Below are 15,767 nucleotides of genomic sequence, written 5' to 3' on the forward strand. Positions count from 1 at the left end.
GCTCTCAGTCCCACAACTGCAAAGAAATGAATTCTGCCAACAACCAGAGGGAGCTCGAAGACTCTTCCCCAGTCAAGCCTCCAGATGAGAACACAGCCCAGCTAACACCTTGACTGCAGACTTGTAAGACCATAAGCAGAGGACCAAGCTGGACAACTGACCCACAGAGACTATGAGATAATAAACTGTGGGTTGTTTTAAACCACATTTGTGGTAATTTGTTACACAGTAATAGAAAACTAATACACTGCTGTAACCATGAGAGTAAGAGAAGCATCTGTAAGGCAGTAAGGCATACATGGGCAGCATGGAATTTGTGTGTATGCAAGGCACACCCTAATTCCACAGTATGAGCTAGGGAAGAAATAGGGAAGGAGAAGGCATCTAGGGAACTCCTCTCCCTCAGCTCATTCTATAAAGACATGTAGCTATGGAGAGCCTGCAGCCCTCCTAATAGGCTGTAACCATCTCATCCTGCATATTAAATGTAAATTATCCTTTTGTGCCTTCATTTGATTCTTGATGTGGGATTGGCAGACATTTGTAAAAGGCTCAGAAATGTAACTAACTGTGATCTTTAGAACATGGGGAGGGGTAAACCCCAGGCAGTAATAAAGCAAAAGAAACCTTTGAAAAGGGAAGTAGGGATTTCTCTGATCACAGGAGAAAGCTACTAAATTTTGGAATTTAGTCAGTTTCCATAACACATCACATTTCTTTTGGATATTTACCCCAGAGTAGAATTGCTAGGTTATATGGAAGTTCTTTTTAACATTTTGAGGAACCATGAAACATTTTCTACAGCAGCTGCACCCTTTACATTTCCACCAGCAATGCAGCAGAATTCTAATTTTTCCACATCCTCGCAAACATGTTATTTTCCTTTTTTTTTTCTTTTTGAGAATAGCCTGCTGTGGATGTGAAGTAATATCTCACTGCGGTTTTCCTTTGCATTTCCCTAATGACTAATGATGTTGAGCATCTTTTCATGTGCTGGTTGGCCATTTGTATATCTTGTTTGAAGAAATGTCTATTCATGTCCTTTTCCCATTTTTGAATTGGGCTGGATTTTTTGCTGTTGTTGAGTTGTAGGAGTTCTTTTTTAAACTGGATTATTAATCCGTTATCAGCTATATGATTTGCAAGTATTTCCTCCCATTCCATGGGTTGTCTTCTCACTATCAAATGATAGTGCCCTTTGAAACGCAAAAGATTTAAATTTTGATGAAGTCCAATTTATCTATTTTTTTCTTTTGTTGTGCTTTTAATGTCATACTTAAGAAACCATTCCCAAATCCAAGGTCACGGAGATTTTCACCTGCTTTCTTCTAAGAGTTTTATAGTTCTAGCTCTTAAATTTAGGCAAACATATACTCTTGCTTCTGTCTCTAATATTTCTTCCCAAATAAAATCTGAAAAACAGATTTCATGATTCCAACCTTTACCACCTTTATCAAGTTGCTTAATCTACGTCTCAGTTTAATTATCCCTCAAGGGATAATTTCACAACGTTATTTTAAGAGTTATACGATTAAACATAGCTAGTATAGTGCCTCGCACACTGGTGCTCAATAATCCTACGTATCCTTTCTTTTTTCCTTCAAAGTACTTTCTTTACAGGACCTGCCAGAGTCAGTTATTCTACCTGATTTTACTGTTTTCTTCCTGAGAGTCAAGCCCAGAGCCTCAAATCTCCTTTCTTTGCTTCAGAGGTCTCTCTGGTCCTCTCCTCTCTTACACCTTGTTCTCCTACTTAAGTTCCTGCCTCCACTAAAATCCAGCTTGAAGCCAACTGGGCTACCACGGAGAATACACATTCTAACGGGGTTCGGGGAGAATGGACAAAGGCGCAGTCCCACAGGGCCCCTGCCTCTCGACCACGTTGGAGGGATCACAACTTAAGGCACACTGAACCCTCAAGGAGGTCAAGGCCAAAGACCTTTGGGCATAAGGGAAGTTACTCCTGAACCTCTCCTTCCAGTTAGAGATTCCTTCCAGGCAGTTCTGAGGAACAGTCTCAGGTCCTCCTGTATATATACAGCGGTCCTCTGTGGGGTCCATCCCCACAGTGCAGGCTCCCGAGGCTCCCCATGTTCCCAAATGCTCTTCCACTGAGACAACACCAGAGACCACCCTTGCCGTCCCGTATGTACACAGCTGGTCTCTCTGGGGCTGGTGTCCTGCACACAGGGACTCCCCGTGGCAGCAAATGCAGAGAGAGCCCTGAGAGTCTCCATTCGCACGTGGGTCTTCCATGGGGGCGGCTCCGCACACCGCTTCCGGGACGCTCCCAAGGGGTAGAGGCAGGGACACTCGTGGCTCATATGCACAGGGACCCTCTCGGGGGCGGCTCCCGTACAACACCTCAGAGTCCGCTGCCCGCAGACCCGCCCCTCACGGTGCCTGCCAGGTCCCCGCCGACCCCGCCCCCGCTTACCGGGACGGCCACGATGCTGGACGCTGGTCCGGCGCTGGCTGACCCTGGCCTACCCGGGTTACCCGAATTACCCGAGCGCTGGGAGCAAGCGGCGCGGGTGGAGCGGCACGGTGAGATGGCGTCAGCCCGCGCGTCTAGAACACACCCACTCTCCGCGCCCCACGCGGGTATGGCGCGTGCGCACGCGCAAGACGAACTCCGCGGGCCTGGAGACGTGCGCTCCGCCCCGCCCCGCCCCGCCCCGCCCTCCTGCTCCTCCACGCTCCTCTCGCGCGCTTCAGTCGGCTACAGCAAGCGGGATGAGGCGCCAAAGGACGGTTGAGGAGCGGCGGCCCGCCCCGAAGAGCTGTGGGTCCGGGTGCCAGTGGGCGCTCCCCACCAGCGCCGCGGCAGGGTTAGTGCCCGCCCGGAGGAGGCGGCCCGGGAGGGGGCTCCTCGGGGGCTGCGGCACCTCCCAGTACCGCCCGCGCCGGGGCGAAGCGTCCGGCCGCCCGCTCCTGCCTGGGGAGGTGAGAATGACTCACCCGGCGGCCTCGATTGAAGCCAGCCTCTCCTACCGAGGCCAGCTGCCCACTCAGGCCTCCGGCCCCACGACCCTGGCATCAGGGCATAGACTTTAGCAGTACCGCACAACGGCGGGTCCAAATGAGCCTCACAAAGTGCTTGACTGGCCCAACTCTTTCTGTGCGCCGCTTTCTGAGATGATTGGTTTTCTGTCTCCATCAGCAAAGCTGTACCCTGATGTGGCCCACTTTTTGCTGCAGCACCCTTGTCCTTCAGACTATCCAGTTAGCCGTTCTGAGGGCTGTAATGTGCATTCTTACCGAACTAGGTACTTTGAAGAAAGTGGGGGTAACAAAAAAAGTTAAAAGTCATGAAGCCCCCGAACAACTAATTATAAAGCAATAACTAAAGAAATACAAACGATATGCTGAGGCTCTTTTTATTTAAATTATTTTTTAATTTTTTAAATATTTTATTTACATTTTAATATACCCCAAGTTTCCAGATGAATTCAGTTTCTATGTCACAAATACAATTCACTTCATCGTGTGGGGAATACAAAGAGGAACTCATTTTGTCCTTACTACCATGAAACTTACCAGTAGGGAAGACAGTACAAGGTCTTAAAGTACAGTGCTATATATTGCTCTCACTTTTAAATGAAATGCCACACACTAAACAGTGTACATATTAAGTAATTTAAACTTCACAACGTCACCATGAAGTACCATACTTTCATTGTTTACATTATACAGATGTAGAAAGTGAGGCACAGAGAGATTAAACAACCTGTCCAAGGTCACCTAGCTAATAAGTGGAATCTGGATATTCTGACTCCAGAGCCCATACTCCTAACCGTTGGTTTTACTGTACAGCCTCCAGGACCATGTTTACAATATGCAGGATCCCAAGTAAATGTTTTTGCAAGGACCCTGATTATGTAAACAATTTGATTAAAATATGTATTATGAAATTCATGACCCCATGTGAAGTATAATATTTTATTAATGAAGATTTGGGGTAATGGGTAAAGAAGTGGGACTTACATATTTGCTTGCTGTCATATCAGTGCACATAAAATTCTTGGTACTAAGAACCATCTCTTTTTGTCTTTATTTCAGATGCATCATTCCTAGCTAATTTCACATCTCACACATGAGAAAAAGGTAATGATGGTATTATTACTCACAAGGTCATAACTTCAGAACCTTTTTGTTTTGAAACAATATAGATCTTCTTGCCTCTCTAGTTTCCTAATACCATTTATTTAACGCTAGTTACATCATTACTTATGCCACCACATCATCCATCTTGCCACCTGTGAATACAGGCTTCTAAAGACTCTTTCATTGGTTGCTACAGTGTTTCATTAATGATGAGCATAAGTGCAAATCTTACCCAGAGTATATAGTCAAGTCTGAATGGTAATTTGTTTTCTAGATTGTTAAATTTACCCTTTGGAATTTTATAATGTAAATGTAGAACAATGTACCTCCAACCATGTCTTTTCTTGAATTCCTTAGGCCATAAACACAACATGCCTAGAATAATCTTTTAGTGCTGACTGAACCCCTAGCTTACTCACACTGCTACCAGCAGGGAGAATAGGTGAGAGGCCATTGGCTGGTCAAGAAGAGCAATCCCATGGCACAGGATTATCCATCTGTCTTCCAGCATGACGTAAGAGCAACCAGGGAACAACCCTTCGTGATAAACACACTCAAAAAACTAGGAGTAAAAGGGAATTTCCCCAGCCTGATAAAGGGCATCTGCGAAAAAACCACCACTAACATCACTTAATGGTAAAAGACTGAATACTTTCCCCCCTGAGATCTTGAAAAAGAAAAGAATGTTCATTCTCACTACTTATATTCACATTGTACTGGAGGTTCTAGCCAGGTCTATTAGGCAAGAAAAAGAAGTAAAAGGCATCCAGATTGGAAAGGAAAAAGTAAAACTATATCTATTCACAGAACACATGATCTTATACATAGAAAAGTCGTAAGAAATGCACTTAAAACTACTAGAATTAATAAATGAGTTCAGCAAGATTGCAGATTACAAGCTCAGTATACAAAAATCAGTTGTATTTTTACATACTTTCAATGAATAACCTGAAAATGAAATATTTTAAAACTTCCATTCTTAATAGCATCAGGAAGAATGATACTTAGGAATAAATTTACAAAAGGAGTGCGAAACGTACACTCTGAAAACTGAAAAATTATTGAAAGAAATTAAAAAAGATCTAAGTAAGGATTTTTTTATGAATCACTTCACTATATACCAAAACTAACAGCACTGTAAATCAACTACTATTTTTTTTTAAGAAATTTAAGGAAAAAAGATTTTTTAAAAAATCTCAGGTTCATGGATTGGAAGACAACATTATCAAGATGGCAATACTCCCCAGATTGATCTACAGATTCAACACAACACCTACCAGAATCTCAGCTGACTTCTTTGTAAAAATTGACAAGCTGATTCCAAAACACACATGGAACTTCAAGGGACTTTGAATAACCAAAACAATTCTAAAAAAGAATAAAGTAGGAGGACTCACATTTCCCAATTTCAAAACTTATTACAAAGCAACAGTAACTAAGTCAGTGTGTTACTGGCACAAGGAGAGACATATACATCAATGAAATAGAATTAAGAGTCCAGGGATAAACTATCTATGGCCAACTGATGGCCAACTGATTTTTGACAAGAGTGCCAAGACCATTCAATGAGGAAGAATAGTCTCTTCAATAAATGGTGCTGGGGGCTTCCCTGGTGGCGCAGTGGTTGAGAGTCCACCTGCCGATGCAGGGGACACGGGTTCGTGCCCCGGTCCGGGAGGATCCCACATGCCGCAGAGCAGCTAGGCCCGTGAGCCATGGCCGCTGGGCCTGCGCGTCCGGAGCCTGTGCTCCGCCAGTGTGTTCATTACATGAGTCTGCCCTTGTTTAGAAAGACACTGATCCCACTGTCCTATCCACACAAGCACCCTCTGTCAGTAGGTACCAAATCAATAAGTAAACCTGTACTAAATGCCTAGTCTACAAAAAGGCATAAGATTGGCTTTGGCTCTGACTCCTCAGCTCTGAGACAGAGGAGCAAGGGCTGGGTAAGTTGCCGTAGAGGAGTTTGCAGCAGATGGTTTTAATGGCTTAGTGGGATGACAGTGATTGTGGGTTATCTGTAAGGTAAACAGTGCACCAGTTGGAGCTGGTGCCAAGTTTGCTGAATCTGATGATTTTGTCTGGGGCAAGAGGTCAGGCTAATGGGAGACTGAGAAATGTTGCAGCAACAAAAAGGTGGCAGTAGCTGCAGGAAGCAGGAGCTGATTGGGTAGGAGATAAAGTATTCTGTTCACCTTCTCTTCATCCCACTGGTGTGGGAGAGTCCCACCCTAGGGTTCTGGGAATGGCCAAACACACAACACCTGACACTGGACCTATTCGATTGACAGCAATTTATTAATCACATATATTCACAGCCCAGGGGAGGAGGACACAAAACACCATGTAGTGCCACACTGCGCTGCTCTCAGAAATAGACTGGACAAACGGGCTACAAGAGGCAGGCTTTGTAGTAACAAGAGGGTGAGGTGACCCTTGGTTCCCATGGGAGGATATGATTGGTTTGTTTGAATAATCCACATGCTGTGGGGAGGTGAAGCCCATTAGGTTGAGGACGGGTCGCGTTCAGCTGGTCCAGCTGACAGGGAAACTAGTGAGTAGGGGACTTTTCCCACTGGGCGAGGGGCATATCTGGTGAGAGTAGAACTCATGGTTAGGCCTCTGGGACCCTGTAAGGCTCAAAGATGTCAAGGCAGCACATGAAACTTTAGGCCTTACAATACATATAGGGAAGGAATAAAAGCTATTTTGTAGGTTTCCTGACCTGCTATTTAAAAGCTAATACAAGCTGCTTTTTACTTGTATATTCACCTTATTTGATTTTTATTAACCAATCATTCAGTGCTGTTTGGTAGAAAGTCTTCTTGTTCTTGTATTATGGAATTTTCAAGTTCAAGGAAGTTGTTGAAGGTTAAAATCCATCCCAGGTTCAGGTGGGACTATTCCTAAATTATCTTAAATGTAAGGATCTATTTTGGTTTTGAATAGATAATAAGAAGAGGTTTTTAAAATAACATGTAGTAATTGTTTCTTTGTATTGATTCACTTTGCTGTACAGTATAAACTAACACAATATTGGAAAGCAACTATACTCCAATAAAAATAAATAATAAAACGATGATACTATATATAGGAAACCCTAAAGACTCCACACGAAAACTACCAGAACTGATAAATAAATTCAGCAAGGTAGCAGGATACAAGATTAACATACAGAAATCTGCATTTCTTTACACTAACTATGAAATATCAGAAAGGGAAAATAAAAAACAATCCTTTTTAAAATCGCATCAGGGAGTTCCCTGATGGCCTAGTGGTTGGGATTCCAGGCTTGCACTACCATGGCCCAGGTTCAATCCCTGTCAGAGAACTGAGATCCATCCCACAAGCCGCCAAATAAATAAATAAATAAATAAATAATAAAAATAAAATAAAATTGCATCAAAAAAATAAAATACTTAGGAATAAACTTGACGAAGGACGTGAAAGACTTATATGCTGAGAACTATAAAACATTCATAAAGGAAACTGAAGATGATTCAAAGAAATGGAAAGATAGCCCATACTCTTGGATTGGAAGAATTAATATTGTTAAAGTGGCCATACTACCCAAAGCAATCTACAGATTTAATGTGATCCCTATCAAGTTACCCATGACATTTTTCACAGAACTAGAACAAATAATCCTAAAATTTATATGGAACCACAAAAGACCCAGAACTGCCAAAGCAATTCTGAGCAAAAAGAACAAATCTGGAGATATAACCCTCCCAGACTTCAGACAATACTACAAAGCTAGAGTAATCAAAACAGCTTGGTATTGGCACAAAAACATATATGGATCAATGGAACAGAACAGAGAGCCCAGAAATGAACCCACACACCTACGATCAATTAATCTTCAACAAAGGAGGCAAGAATATACAATAGGGAAAAGATAGTCTCTTCAGCAAGTAGTATTGGGAAAGCTGGACAGCAGCATATAAATCAAGGAAGTTAGAACACTCCTTCACACAATACACACAAAAAAAAACTCAAAATGGCTTAAAAACTTAAATATAAGACATGACACCATAAAACTTCTAGAAGAGAACATAGGCAAAACATTCTCTGACATATAGCAAAGTTTTCTTAAGTCAGTCTCCCAAGGCAAAAGAAATAAAAGCAAAAATAAACAAATGGGACCTAATCAAACTTATAAGCTTTTGCACAGCAAGGAAACCATAAACAAAACAAAAAGACAACCTACAGACTGGGAGGATATGTTTGCTAACAATGCGACTGCCAAGGGCTTAATATCCAAAATATACAAATAGCCCATACAGCTGAATACCAAAAAAACAAACAACCTATCAAAAAATGGGCAGAAGACCTAAATAGACATTTCTCCAAAGAGGACATACAGATGGCCAGCAGGCATATGCTCAACATCGCTAATTATTACAGAAATACAAATCAAAACTACAATAAGGTATCATCTCACGCCAGTCAGAATTGGCCATCATCAAAAAGTCTACAAATAATAAATGCTGGAGAGGGTGTGTAAGAGGGAACCCTTCCACACTGTTGGTGGGAATGTAAATTGGTGCAGCCACTATGGAGAACATTATGGAGGTTCCTTAAAAAACTAAAAGTAGAGATACCATATGATCAAGCAATCCCCACTCCTGGGCATATATCCGAAAATCTCTTATTCAAAAAGATGCATGCACCCCAATGTTCATAGCAGTACCGTTTACAATAGCCAAGACATGGAAGCAACCTAAATGTCCTTCAACAGATGAATGGATAAAGAAGATGTGGTAGTTTTGGAACCAAGATGGCAGAGTAGAAGGACGTGCTCTCATTCCCTCTTGCGAGAACACCAGAATCACAACTAGCTGCTGGACAATCATCGACAGGAAGACACTGGAACTCACCAAAAAAGATACCTCACATCCAAAGACAAAGGAGAAGCCACAATGAGACTGTAGGAGGGGCGCAATCACAGTAAAATCAAACCCCATAACTGCTGGGTGGGTGACTCACAGACGGGAGAAGACTTATACCACAGAAGTCCACCCACTGGAGTGAAAGTTCTGAGCCCCACGTCAGGCTTCCCAACCTGGGGGTCTGGCAACGGGAGGAGGAATTCCTAGAGAATCAGACTTTGAAGGCTACTGGGATTTGATTGCAGGACTTTGACAGAACTGGGGGAAACAGAGACTCCACTCTTGGAGGGCACACACAGAGTAGCGTGCACATCGGGACCCAAGGGAAGGAGCAGTGACCCCAGGGGAGAGTGAACCAGACCTACCTGCTAGTGTTGGAGGGTCTCCTGCAGAGGCAGGGGGTGGCTGTGGCTCACTGTGGGGACAAGGACACTGGCAGCAGAAGTTCTGGGAAGTACTCCTTGGCATGAGCTCTCCCAGAGTCCGCCATTAGCCCCACCAAAGAGCCCAGGTAGGCTCCAGTGTTGGGCTGCCTCAGGCCAAACAACCAACAGGGAGGTAACCCAGCCCCACCCATCAGTATTCAAGAGGATTAAAGTTTTACTGAGCTCCAGTGTACCAGAGCAACAGTCAGCTCTACCCACCACCAGTCCCTCCCATCAGGAAACTTGCACAGGCCTCGTAGATAGCCTCATCCACCAGACGGCAGGCAGCAGAAGCAAGAAGAACTACAATCCTGCAGCCTGTGGAACAAAAACCAAATTCACAGAAAGATAGACAAGATGAAAAGGCAGAGGGCTATGTACCAGATGAAGGAACAAGAAAAAACCCCAGATAAACAACTAAATGAAGTGCAGATAGGCAACCTTCCAGAAAAAGACTTCAGAATAACGATAGTGAAGATGATCCAGGACCTCGGAAAAAGAATGGAGGCAAAGATCGAGAAGATGCAGACATGTTTAACAAAGACCTAGAAGAATTAAAGAACAAAGAGACAGATGAACAATACAATAACTGAAATGAAAAATACACTAGAAGAAATCAATAGCAGAATAACTGAGTCAGAAGAACGGATAAGTGACCTGGAAGACAGAATGGTGGAATTCACTGCTGCAGAACAGAATAAAGAAAAAAGAATGAAAAGAAATGAAGATAGCCTAAGAGACCTCTGGGACAACATTAAATGCAACAACATTCACATTATAGGGGTCCCAGAAGGAGAATAGAGAGAGAAAGGACCAGAGAAAATATTTGAAGAGATTATAGTCGAAAACTTCCCTAACATGGGAAAGGAAATAGCTACCCAAGTCCAGGAAGCACAGAGAGTCCCATACAGGATAAACCCAAGGAGAAACACGCCGAGACACATAGTAGTCAAATTGGCAAAAATCAAAGACAAAGAAAAATTTTTAAAAGCAGCAAGGGAAAAATGACAAATAAATACAAGGGAACTCCCATAAGGTTAACACCTGATTTCTCAGCAGAAACTCTACAAGCCAGAAGGGAGTGGCATGATATACTTAAAGTGATGAAAGGGAAGAACCTACAACAAGATTACTCCACCCAGCAAGTATCTCATTCAGATTCGATGGAGAAATCAAAAGCTTTACAGACAAGCAAAAGCTAAGAGAACTCAGCACCACCAAACCAACTCTACAACAAATGCTAAAGGAACTTCTCTAAGTGGGAAACACAAGAGAAGAAAAGAACCTAAAAAAAAAACCCCAAAACAATTAAAAAATGGTAATAGGAACATACATATCAATACTTACCTTAAACGTGAATGGATTAAATGATCCAACCAAAAGACACAGGCTCACTGAATGGATACAAAAACAAGACCCATATATATGCTGTCTACAAGAGACCCACTTCAGACTTCGGGACACATTCAGACTGAAAGTGAGGGGATGGAAAAAGATATTCCATGCAAATGGAAATAAAAGAAAGCTGGAGTAGCAATACTCATATCACATAAAATAGACTTTAAAATAAAGAATGTTACAAGAGACAAGGAAGGACACTACATAATGATCAGGGGATCAATCCAAGAAGAAGATATAACAATTATAAATATATATACACCCAACACAGGAGCACCTCAATACATAAGGCAACTGCTAACAGCCATAAAAGAGGAAATCGACAGTAACAAAATAATCGTGGGGGACTTTAACATCTCACTTATGCCAATGGACAGATCATCCAAAATGAAAATAAATAAGGAAACAGAAGCTTTAAATGACACAATAGACCAGATAGATTTAATTAATATTTATAGGACATTCCATCCAAAACAGCAGATTACACTTTCTTCTCAAGTGCACATGGAACATTCTCTAGGATAGATCACATCTTGGGTCACAAATCAAGCCTCAGTAAATTTCAGAAAATTGAAATCATATCAAGCATCTTTTCTGACCACAATGCTATGAGATTAGAAATCAATTACAGGGAAAAAAACGTAAAAAACACAAACACATGGAGGCTAAACAATACGTTACTAAATAACCAAGAGATCACTGAAGAAATCCTCAACAAAATACTAGCAAACAAAATGCAACAGCACATTAAAAGGATCATACACCATGATCAAGTGGGATTTACCCCAGGGATGCAAGGATTCTTCAGTATATGCAAATCAATCTATGTGATACACCATATTAACAAATTGAAGAATAAAAACCATATGATCATCTCAATAGATGCATGAAAAGCTTTTGACAAAATTCAACACCCATTTATGACAAAAACTCTCCAGAAAGTGGGCATAGAGGGAACCTACCTCAACGTAATAAAGCCCATATACGACAAACCCACAGCAAACATCATTGTCAATGGTGAAAAACTGAAAGCATTTCCTCTAAGATCAGGAACAAGACAAGGATGTCCACTCTCACCACTATTATTCAACATAGTTTTGGAAGTCCTAGCCATGGCAATCAAAGAAGAAAAAGAAATAAAAGGAATACAAATTGGAAAAGAAGAAGTAAAACTGTCACTGTTTGCAGATGACATGATACTATACATAGAAAATCCTAAAGATGTCACCAGAAAACTACTAGAGCTAATCAGTGAATTTGGTAAAGTTGCAGGATACAAAATTAATGCACAGAAATCTCTTGCATTCCTATACACTAATGATGAAAAATCTGAAAGAGAAATTAAGGAAACACTCCCATTTACCACTGCAACAAAACGAATAAAATACCTAGGAATAAAGCTACCTAGGGAGACAAAAGACCTGTATGCAGAAAACTATAAGACACTGATGAAAGAAATTAAAGATGATACCAACGGAGAGATATACCATGTTCTTGGATTGGAAGAATCAATATTGTGAAAACGACTATACTACCCAAAGCAATCTACAGATTCAATGCAATCCCTATCAAATTACCAATGGCAGTTTTTACGGAACTAGAACAAAAAAATCTTAAAATTTGTATGGAGACACAAAAGACTCCAAATAGCTAAAGCAGTCTTGATGGAAAAAAACAGAGCTGGAGGAATCAGACTACCTGACTTCAGACTATACTATAAAGCTACAGTAATCAAGACAATATGGTACTGGCACAAAAACAGAAATATAGATCAATGGAACAAGATAGAAAGCCCAGAGATAAACCCACGCACCTATGGTCAACTAATCTATGCCAAAGGAGGCAAGGATATACAATAGAGAAAAGACAGCCTCTTTAATAAGTGGTGCTGGGAAAACTGGACAGCTACACGTAAAAGAATGAAATTAGAACACTCTCTAACACCATACACAAAAATAAACTCAAAATGGATTTGAGACCTAAATGTAAGACCGGACACTATAAAACTCTTAGAGGAAAACATAGGAAGAACACTCTTTGACATAAATCACAGCAAGATCTTTTTTGATCCACCTACTAGAGTAATGGAAATAAAAACAAAAACAAACAAATGGGACCTAATGAAACTTCAAAGCTTTTGCACAGCAAAGGAAACCATAAACAAGACGAAAAGACAACCCTCAGAACGGGAAAAAATATTTGCAAACGAATCAACGGACAAAGGATTAATCTCCAAAATATATTAACAGCTCATGCAGCTCAATATTAAGAAAACAAACAACCCAATCCAAAAATGGGCAGAAGACCTAAATAGACATTTCTCCAAAGAAGACATACAGATGGCCAAGAGGCACATGAAAAGCTGCTCAACATCACTAATTATTAAAGAAATGCAAAACAAAACTACAATTAGGTATCACCTCACACCGGTTAGAATGGGCATCATCAGAAAATCTACAAACAACGAATGCTGGAGAGGGTGTGAGGAAAGGAAACCCTCTTGCACTGCTGGTGGGAATGTAAACTGATACAGCCACTATGGAGAACAGTATGGAGGTTCCTTAAAAAATAAAAATAGAATTACCATATGACCCAGCAATCCCACTACTGGGCATATACCCAGAGAAAACCATAATTCAAAAAGACATATGCACCCCAATGTTCACTGCAGCACTATTCACAGTAGCTATGTCATGGAAGTAACCTAAATGCCCATCGACAGATGAAAGGACAAAGAAGTTGTGGTACGTATATACAATGGAATATTACTCAGAGATAAAAAAAGAACGAAAATTGGGTCATTTGTAGAGACGTGGATGGACCTAGAGACTGTCATACAGAGTGAAGTAAGTCAGAAAGAGAAAAACAAATATTGTATATTAATGCATATATGTGCACTAGAAAAATGGTACAGATGAACCAGTTTGCAAGGCAGAAATAGAGACACAGATGTAGAGAACAAACGTATGGACACCAAGCGGGGAAAGCGGGGCAGGGCAGGGGTCAGTGGTGGTGAGATGAATTGGGAGATTGGGATTGACCTATATACACTAATATGTATAAAATAGATAACTAATAAGAACCTGCTGTATAAAAAATAAATTTTAAAAATTCAAAAATAAAAAAATATTTGCAATGCATATGCAAAGAGCTAATTTTCATAATATTAAAAAGTAGTTGTAAATCAATAAGTAAAGATAAATAATCTATTGGCAAAAAATAGTAACAGAGAATTAACAAAAAAGGAAATATACAAAAAGGTGCCTAGCCTACCTTAAAATAAATTTGTAAATATACAAGATACATTTATCACTTCTCAGGTTGACAAGGATAAAAAATGTGACATGTATGGGAATAGAGGCACCCGTAGGCAGTTTTGGTGAGGATACAAATCCATACAACTGGTGGGGCAATTAGGCAATATCAACACTTAAAATACTCAAACCTCTTTATCCATCAATTCAACTCTTAGGAATTTCTCCTACATATATATTCATACTTGTGTACAATGACATATATATGAGGTTCGTGTCAGCATTATTATTCAGAGCCAAAAAAACTATAATTAACTAAATTTACATATAACTAAATAACCGAATGTGACATTGAAGATAAATTGTGTTGTAGCTCTATCAAAGAAGACTGTACAGCCATCAAAGAAAAGATACACAAGATATATTCATATTATTAAATAAAACAGGATAAGAAGTGTCTGTAATATGTTTCCATTTGTGAAGAAAAATATATCACTTTATTTATGCCTCCTATGCCGAATCAATTCTGAAAGATACACAGGGAAGGAAAACGGCAGACAAGGGTAAGAAAGAGACATACTACATACCTTCTTCTGCCTTTGGAATTTTGTACCATGTATATGTGTGCCTACTTTTAAAAAAAGCAATTACTTTTAGTTATTGAAATAAAATAAATGCCTCCATCAAAAGACCTCATCCCTGCTCCTCCAACCTTTCCCCTCAATCCAATCCAGTCCACCCACCTGCACCTCTGCTAGAGGTAGATTGCATTTCTTACTGCCAAATGAACTCCATGGCCCATGCATCTACTGGTAAGTTTCTCTCCTACACACACTCCTTTCACCCACAGCCTGCCCTTAGACATTCAACTCCAATGTCTCTCCACCCAGGAGCCTTCTCTGACTATCCATCGATGCTTTTTCCCCTCAAGAATGGGATGTTGGGCTTCCCTGATGGCACAGTGGTTGAGAGTCCGCCTGCCGATGCAGGGGACACGGATTCGTGTCCCGGTCCCGGAAGATCCCACATGCCGCGGAGCGGCTGGGCCCGTGAGCCACGGCCGCTGAGCCTGCGCGTCCGGAGCCTGTGCTCCACAACGGGAGAGGCCACAACAGTGAGAGGCCCACGTACCGCAAAAAAAATAATAATAATAAATAAATAAATAAATAATTCCATTGCTGGCTCTTACTTTGTGTGGATTAGTCTTCTTTTGGAAACCAGATAGTGAAAGTGTCTTGAAAGTAGGAAGGCAACATGACTAAAATATCTTTGTACCCTCGACACTGCCCAGCTTAGGACTAAGCACAGATTGATGGCTCACCATGCCAGATGGGTGAAGGACTGGATGCTGGAGGAAGGACCAAGTAGTAACTTCAGAGATACTGAGGCCAAGAATTTTTTGGCTGGGAGACCACTTTTACCAGGGAAAGACTCTCAAGGAAATTCAGAAATTTTGAGATATTGGAGTCATATCACGATATCCACAGACAGCCAAGCAGGTAACATAATGTCTAAATCAATAGTCAAGGTGTAGGAGTGATGGATCCTGGGGCTGGTTGGAAAACACCTGTCATTCCTAAAAGTTAGCAAAATCCAGGTTAAAAAAAAAAACGAACTCCTCAGGTAAACAGCATATATCCAGAGTAGATATATGGAAGTGGCCATATATTCCAATAATCCTTAGTTGGAAG

The 15,767-nt window shown here is 41.1% G+C and overlaps 1 protein-coding gene across 1 annotated transcript in view; it reads right to left on the bottom strand.

Moving 5' to 3' along the window:
* LOC307188879 (uncharacterized protein) overlaps positions 1-15,767 on the bottom strand; it is a gene marked incomplete at its 5' end in the record, with an annotated part of 65,041 nt that overhangs the window by 13,069 nt on the left and 36,205 nt on the right. The window lies entirely within an intron of this gene.

The sequence above is a fragment of the Stenella coeruleoalba genome (assembly GCF_951394435.1).
Source record: "Stenella coeruleoalba genome assembly, chromosome: 7".
In the NCBI taxonomy this organism is placed as follows: domain Eukaryota; kingdom Metazoa; phylum Chordata; class Mammalia; order Artiodactyla; family Delphinidae; genus Stenella; species Stenella coeruleoalba.